Raw genomic sequence first — 9,193 nt, forward strand, 5'->3', positions numbered from 1 at the left:
AAAAGCATGTATCTAACACTACTGGAAAGCAAGTAAAACCTGTGTTACCCTACTCCTACAAAGCAGCGCTGATGGCTGAATCGAGTTCTGGATGTCATGCCTCTAACTATAATCCTTCAGGCTTCAATAGAAGTACCAACCCAAGAATCTCATACCAAAGTGGGAGAGGGACGTACAAGGGCACAGGGTAGCAAGGGTGCACCAACTGTCCAGAGCATGGTTGGGAACCGGAGTATACCCTGTCTCAAAGATCACAAACACCTCTGAGGAATCTGTAGCCAACTATTTCCTTTTGATGAAGACGTAGTAGTGCTTATCCTTATCTACAACCTTTCATCACACACACAGTAATAAATCAAAAGCAGGTAAATAAAGCAGGAAAGTGAAAGCAAGTAAAGGAGAAAGCATGTAAAAAAGATCATCCCTTTGCATTCATCACGTCTATCACTAAGGCCAAGAAGTACAAAAGAAGATCATGTAATATACAGGGAAGTATAAGAACGTTGTTGGTTGTCATAGGTCTTCGGACACTTCATGCACAAACCGAAATAGGAATTGTAATATACTCTACTCCTAATCTAAAGTGGCTTTAATTGACATTTTAAGTCTGTCACTAACCTAAGAGAGGCCAAAAAGGAACTCAGAGCTCGTGTTCATAGTGAATACTTATAGGCTCTAAAGTTTACAAGGTTTGTTTTACAAGTTAGGAAAGTTTGCAGCAAATCTCACGCAGAAGATTGTCGTTGTCGACCAAGTCACCCCTATGTCATTCTTGTGCGCACCGCGGTTGAGACTCACGGGAAATCAAGAATTCAAATCTTCAATGTCTCTAACTACATCGCACCTCAGAGTCTTACTAGTCGAGTTGATGGTCGAGACTTGCAGGATCTCGATCTTCAGGGAATCTCAGGAACACGACATAATCGCCCCTTATGGTCTCTTGGTCAAACACTTCGTCGAAGCTTTTGGTAATTCAAGTGTCAGACCTACCTCAGTATCTCAACATGGTTGCCCAGGAGAGTCACTTGGTCGAGAACTTGGTCGAACCTTGTAGCATTTTGATCTCAGCCTAAACCTTGGAGTCTGTGGTGGAAGACTAAGTCGCCCTTATGTGTTACTGGTTGCACCACATGGTCGAGCATCGTCTTCTTGTCCCTTGATGATTTGAAGCTTCAGGAGCTTGGTTGAGCATCTGATTTAAGCTTTAAGTCCTCAAAATCCTCCTTGGCTTCTCGTATTGCCTAACTCCATGGTTTTAACCTATTTATTCCTGAAAATACAAACAAACCTTGCATAACTCTGAACAATAATAACTCTAGGTAAATACATAGTAAAATGAGGATAAAAAAAGATAAATCAAGGTCTAAAATCATACATTTTGGGGACTCATCATCATACTTCCATCCTACATTATGATCCAAAAGGAAAGTACCTAATTGGTATATGCCAGTACCTCAAATGAATTGCCATGCTCAATAGTATTTGAACTACATTATAGGTAGCTTGTTTAGAAATGACAAGTTTGGTCAAATTTTTGCATCACTAAGGGCAAAATTGTTATTTTAGGGAGGGTTTTTTAGCCTTAGTTTTCCAATTCTTTTGGAAATCTGTATCCTTAGCCTACATTTTTGTCTGATATCCTAAGGTCCACTTGATATTAAAATATTAATTAAAACGCCTGATAAGATACTAATCACAATTCTGGATGGAGATACTGAAATGAGCTTCTGGACACGTATTAAGAGGGTACTATTAGAAGTTGACATCAAATTTACAGCAAATAGTGAAGAAGCAAATATAGTAGATTGGCAGTGCTGAGATCATCACCGAGTCTGAAGTAAGGAGAAAATTAGAGGTATTTTCCCGTTAACTTGATTCTCTAAGCTGACATCAAGGTTGCACAGCGACAAAGTGCTAGTAAAGCTATCTCCTATTAAGAAAGCACATAAACCATGCAAATAAACAGGTTTGAATATTTCATTCATATCCCTAATGATATTGTATTATCTGATTGCATATTTTTATTTAACTTTAAAATGATTTAAATATTAAGAGTGCAATTTCTAAAAGAGTGCCACAAGTCAAGCCGCAAATTTGAGTAACTTGAACCCAAATGGCCTAGGGCAGATGTCATATCAAATTTCAACATACTTGTAAAAGTCAAGAGTCAGAGGCAGTGAATCAAACAGCAATGGTGATGTATTTTACTCATGAGCATAGTTTCCCTTAAATTTATTAACACGTGTATCATTGGCAAAGCATAAACCCTCTTCTTAACAGATTGGAATTTGAAATTTGTTGTAGTGAAATTGTGATATGGCAAAGTGATGTAATTGGTGTGATCCCAAAAGGGGGTGAATTAGGTATTTAAAAATTTTTCCTAAGTTCGATTCAAATCCACAATCAGTATATCGCAACCTACGGTCCGTCTAAGCAATTGCAAAACCCAACACAATTTAACTGAGCAGATATTTAAAGCAAATATAGTAGACTCAGTATTTCCCAATCATTCATAATATTTAAAACATGGGCATATTCATAATAAATTTAAATATAAGAATACCTTTGCAACAATTAAATATGAAAATTGAATAGATAAGATAGAATGACACATGATATGTTATCGAGGTTCAGCCAATACTGCCTACGTCCCTGCCTCAAGCTCACAAGTAAGAGGATTCCACTAATGCTCACTTAAGGGGTGGAGCGACACCGATTACAACACCCTCTCCTTACTGGGCAAGGGAATACCCCATGTCACATTACAGGGCTAACCCTAACCAATACACCTTACAGGACGGTGCTCTTAGTTCTCCTAACCGGGTCTAAACTAGTCCAGAACTTTCTTAACCGGGTCTGAGCAAATCAAGTGCACGTTTCAGGTCAGTGCAATCCTCTTTTGACGATCACACGTCGGGAATACAACAATTAATAAAAAATTTATGTACAAATAAATTGCTTCTAACAAAAGCAGGGATGTACAACAATAAGCTCAAATGCACTCACAAATGATAGGAGTTTAAGCTCAATGGAGATTTAGTTAAGCTAAATGTCAACTCTTAACAATATGTGTATATGAGTATGTGAGAGTAAGATCTTTGATCTCAAGATGATATATTCACTAAATGTATTATCAAAGAATCTTTAAAGCCTTAAGCAAATATCTCAACAATATTTTTCAAATATTAAGCATAGCAGATATTAGGGTTTAAGCTTGCAAAAATAAGTTTATCAATAGCACAATGCAAGCCTTTGAATCTTGCAATGAGGATACAAAGATTCACAAGCAAGTGGAGAGTTTTTCCCAAAAAAATATTTATGAATAAAATATAATGGGAAAAAATTTAAGCTAACTCTATGAAAATCAATATTCGACAAATGCAAGTTTTAGAGAGAATTTAATCTTTGGAGTATAATATGTAATCCTCACAATAAAATACACTCAATCCTAACTTCAAGTTGCAATCAATTTGCAAATGAAGAGGTGAGTATTATGCTCTCTTTCTGGATAGACATGCAAGTAATAATATGAAATGGAGTATAAATCTAAGCTTGTATGTGAGTAAAACAACAAGAATAGCACAATAAGTTTGAGAGAGAAATCTTTTTCTAATCAAGTGCTAATCTTCTTGCTAATCAGGAAAAATGAAAGGGTATATATAAGTTTCCCAAAAATATAACCGTTAGGGACATGGCCAGTATTTTGAAAGTTCAATTAAAAAATTAACTCTAATTAGCATGGTAAAAATTGAAGAACCCAAGAGGTTTAGTTGACCAAAGGGTTCATCGGTCGACCATTCAAGCCAAAGATTTAAATTTTCAAGCTAAGCTCGGTTGACCAAGAGATGATTCGGTCAGTTGATAGAAGGCAACACCAAACCCTTCATAGGTTTGGTCGACCCAGACAAAAGACTGGTCAGCTACTCTTGTGGTTTGGTCAACCATGACAATTTTGAACTAAGAGGTCAGTCGACCTAAGACGGTGAAAAGTCAAATTCTTAGAGGTCGGTTGATTGTAGACACTACATTCAAAATTGGTTCAATTGACTAAGCCTTAGTCAAATTTTGACTTTGGGCAAACAGTGCAGTCAGCCGGCTGATGGATGTAAAACACGAATGTTTCGGTCGACCAAGGACATTAAAAATTTAATATTTTACCCTTGATTTGACCCTAAAGTTATTCTAAAGCCTTCGTAGGATTTAGGCAATTTTTGAAAAGGTTTTAGGTGAAAGGTTTGGTTCCTATGATTAGTTTATGACCTTTGAGCATAAGATCCTATCATGCATGCAAAGCATTATTATAGACCATGTTATTATAGACCCAAAAATTTAATGCAATTACAATTGAAAAATTTTTTCTTCATTCCTTTTGCACTTTGTATTACCATGCCATACGCCAGGTGATGTTGAATTTCAACTCCTCATGGCTTCTATTTTATCCTTACCATCCATGCATGCAAAGTGATGATCCTACCCACACACTCAATGCATAGGTAAGATACTTTGTATTTGTCATAATCAAAACAAGATAGGACTCAAAAATTCAACACAGAGATTGGTTTCAGAATCTTGTTTGTTGATTGGATAGATGTTGGTTCATGAGCATACCTAAAGTAGATATTTGCACATCTTCATGCATTGCATGCATAACATCAATAGGGTAGAGGGATGGTATGTGTTCTACTTAGGGTATAGGGACTGATTCTTCCCAATCCAAGTATTCATTTTCTCAAATCTTATTTGTCTACCTCAAAAATTTGGATAGTCACTTTTCAAGTTGTGATTTTCAAGTTATAATGTCTACTTCGGAGGCGTGTTACATTAGTTCCCAAATCTAAGTAGTCACTTTCAATTTGTGATATTTTGTCTACCTCAGACGCATGTGGCATTAACTCCCAAATCCGAGTAGTCGCCTTCAAGTTGTGATGTCTACTTTAGAGGCAGATGGCATAGTTCCCAAATCTGAGTAGTCTCTTTCAAGTTGTGATATTTTGTCTACGTCAGAGGCATGCAACATTAGTTCCCAAATACGAGTAGTCACTTTCAAATTGTGATATTTTGTTTACCTCAAAGGCATGTGGCATTAGTTCCAAAATCCGGATAGTCGTTTTTCAAGTTGTGATGTATACTTTAGAGGTGTGTAGCATAGTTCCCAAATCTGACTAGTCAATTTCAAATTATGATATTTTATCTACCTCAAAGGCATATGGCATTAGTTCTCAAATCCAAGTAGTCGCTTTAAGTTGTTATTCGGAGGGATATGGCATAATTCCCAAATTTGAATAGTCACTTTCAAGTTGTGATATTTTGTCTACCTCGGAGACATGTGGCATTAGTTCCCAAATACAACTAGTCACTTTCAAGTTGTGATGTCTACTTCGGAGGCACATGGCATAATTCCTAAATTTGAGTAGTCACTTTCAAGTTAAGATATTTTATCTACCTTAGAGACATATGGCAATAGTTCCCAAATTCGGGTAGTCACTTTCAAGTTGTGATGTCTACCTTGGAGGCATGTGGCATATTTCCCAAATTCATGGTAGTGATCTCTTCATAAACTAGACAGCTTACACCTTACTCTGTCACCTTTTTGAATTGACCTAGATTTCATGCACCTTTGTAAATCCATACATTCTCTTTTACCAGGGTTTTCTATATAATGCCTAGTCCAAAATTTGTGTCTCTTGTATTTATAGATTTATTACTGTAGGATTCCAAGAGACATGTAATAACCTAAAGAATAATGGTATTTAAATAATAAGAGAAAAGGAAATGGGAAACAGAAACAGAAGGAAGCAGCAGGCTTCGTCGACAACATTGCACATTAGGCTCGTCGACGAAGGTTTGTTTCATCGACGAGAAGATACCAAGAGGATGTTTTGGGTGACTCTGAATTTCATTGATGAAGGGGAGAGTTCATTGACGAATTGCCTCTTGACCTCATCGACAAGGTGACGTGCCTCGTCAACAAAGCCCATAGTATAAATAGCTCAAACCTCTGATTTTACACAGAAAAATCGGGAGAAACCTCCCTCTCTCTCCTCCTTACAGTTTCTCTCTCCTCTCTCTTCGATTTCAGCTTTGCTGTTCGCTAGATTGACAATTTGAGGCCACCACAACGCTCCTAGGGAAGTTCTCTCCAAATCTACTGGAGTGGATCGTTGGTGGGACTGAGTTGAAATTCATCCCTAGTCTAAGGTAAGGCTTTTTATATCAAATTTGGTCTTACCGTAGTTATAAGAAATGTTATTCATGGAAAAATAGCGAAGTTTAGTCCTGTGAGTTGTTGGCTTCAAGGTGTTGCTCGGGGAACCCTGTGAGTGCAGGACTAGTATTTTAGGGGGTTTCTTTTGAGTATCAGGTAAGGGAATAAATTAAAGCAAATATTTTTCATGCAAATTATATTATTATTTATCAAAAAAATTATTTTCAGGAAGCATGTATAATATATATGAAGAGATTGGTAATAATGCATGTTTGGGGAAAATATTGTTATTATGTTGAAATGTATATATATAAGTATGATGCGCCAGGAAATATGATTTTTAGAATGGAATGTACAGTTTATTCAGCATTGTGTGGCATGAGTATTATTTTACCTGAAAAGAATTATGTTATGGAAAGTTTACGAATAAAGCACGTTTTTACAAATTATAAGACAATGCAGTACATTATGGTTTAAAAATACATGATATATGAATTATTTCTTCCAAACGATATTTATGAAATGTTCGGCCCAAGGCCGTGATTGATAGCTGGTGCAAGGCCATGTATGATATATAATTTCGGCGCAAGGCCGTATGTATGATTTTGGCGCAAGGCCACAAATATGAAAGTAAACGGTGTAAGGCCATATGTTTTAACGTTATTACAGGAAATGCTATCAATATTTTTACGTTAAATATTATATTATCATGTATTATATGTTATCAGAACCTAGATGTTAGTTCAGTTCAGTTTCATAAGCACGGTATCGTTGCTATACAAATCGGATATTATGTTCAGACTTATGCTAACCGTCCCACAAGGGGGTGGGAGATGGATAGTTGATGTGGCTTTCAGTGTAGAGTTGTAGACATCCATCTGGCAGTCCAGAGTAAGGTGTGGCGGGCCCATCATACTTACAAACATTTTTTACTCGGCAGTGGTCGGCCAGCCATTGTCGGGTCCTGCCTTCGGGCTGCATAACCCGTCATAGGGGGTAATACATGACATCAGCTAGTTATACATCTTGGGTGAATTTTCAATATTATCAGTTTTATCAAATATTTTACGAACTGTATTATTTATTAGAAAGTGCGAAAGTATATGATTATTCAATATGATGTGATGAATGTTTTCAGGTATATGAAATGTATTGTATATGTATAATTGCATCAAATATTCATGTTGTCACACAACTGTATTTAGTTTATTTTCCCTTACTGAAAAGTGTCTCACCCCCGAACTTAAATAATTTTCAAGGAACCTAGAAGTACCAGCGGATCGAGGTCATCGTTGAGTTTGTTGTGCTACCCCATTAGGAGGGTAAGTTTGAACTAGGATCAGGAGATTTGGATGTGGGATCCTAGAGTTATTTTTGTATTTTTGGGAGATTGTATATAAACATAGTGTTTTGGACTATAGTTAACTCTGGTATTATGTATCTTCTGGTTATGAGAATGTAATTTACATTTACTACTGCTTAGGTTTTCGCTGTGAATGTTAGTTGTATCCCCGTTACCCTCGGGTTTGGGTCGACCTTATTATTAAATATGTTTTATTATATGATTAGATTAGCAGGTCATTACAATTTGGTATCAAAGCCTAGGATACTAGGTTTTGTAGACTTTAGAATACATCAGTAATAATACCAGAGTATAGGATAAAAGAATTTGAGGTCTGGTTTTGTAGTCTAGATGCATGACTTCCGTGGTGGTTTGTGTGATATTCCTGGGGTGATGATTTCAGGAAAGTCATAGTAAACTATCGTCGGGTTGGGTATCTAGGTTGCAGGATTGAACCTTGAATTAAGATCAGGAGAGATGAATTAATTAGGAGTAAATATTATATTGGTTGGGTGATATGTATAGTGAAGGGGTTCTAAGATAAGTTTTATTTTTTTCAGGATGGACACTGGTGGTAGTAGTGCTCATGCCAATGGGAATGAGGGTGCTAGACCCTCAGGCGTTCGAGTGGAAGTTCAGATGCAGTTTTGTGCAACGTGGCACAACAAGTCATGGCTAAGATTGCCAAGAATTCTAGTGAGCTGGGTGGTTCGTCTATAGGCCACGGTAGCTCGATCGAGAAATTTATTAAGATGAATCCTCCGACTTTCTCAAGAGGAATTGATCCTGCAGTCGCTGAAAATTGGGTGCAGGAGATTGAGAAAGTGTTTGCAGTGCTGCAATGTACGGAGGAGTAGAGGGTGTTGTTTGCTACCTATAGATTGACTGAAGAGGCCGAGAGATGGTGGACGACAGAAACTCCTAGAGCGGCAAAGGACAGTACCTGTGGAGATGACGTGCGAGCGGTTTAAGGAGACATTCTTTGACAAGTATTTTTCAGCCTCATCCAGGGAAGCTAAGATTGAGGAGTTCCTGAATTTGAAGCAAGGACCACAGACGGTACAGCAGTACGCGGCAAAGTGTATTGAACTATCTCGCTTCGCCCTGTATATTATTCTAAATGAGGTGAAAAAGGTATGACAGTTTGAAAGACATATGAGGAGGGAAATATATAAGCAAGTGTCGATACTAAAGTTGCAGGATTTTGCTGAGCTGGTAGATAGGGCCACCATAGTAGAGATCAAAGAGCGGTTAGAGGCTAAGGAGCAGAGACAGAAGAAGAGATCTGTGCCTTCTGGTTCATAACAGGGAGTCGGTCGTGGTTCATGGAAGAGAGGTGGCTACTACAAAGACCAGAGGTAGGAGATAGGGACTTAAGCTTTTTAGGGTGCGCAACCACTTCCAGCTTGCCCGACTTGTGGGAAAAAACACCTGGGGGAGTGTTATGCCAGGCGAGGTATCTGTTATCGGTATGGGGAGCCAGGGCATATGATGAGGGATTGTCAAGCTCAGATTGGTGCTACTCCTACTCCTAAACCTATTCGAGGAGGTTATCAAGCACCACGGGGAGGCCAGCAGAGGAATATGGCTCCAGCTAGAGTTTATACTCTGACGTCGGGTGATGCTGAGATAGCTGGTGACGTGGT

Source organism: Malania oleifera, chromosome 3 (genome assembly GCF_029873635.1).
Source record: "Malania oleifera isolate guangnan ecotype guangnan chromosome 3, ASM2987363v1, whole genome shotgun sequence".
Classification (NCBI taxonomy): Eukaryota; Viridiplantae; Streptophyta; class Magnoliopsida; order Santalales; family Ximeniaceae; genus Malania; species Malania oleifera.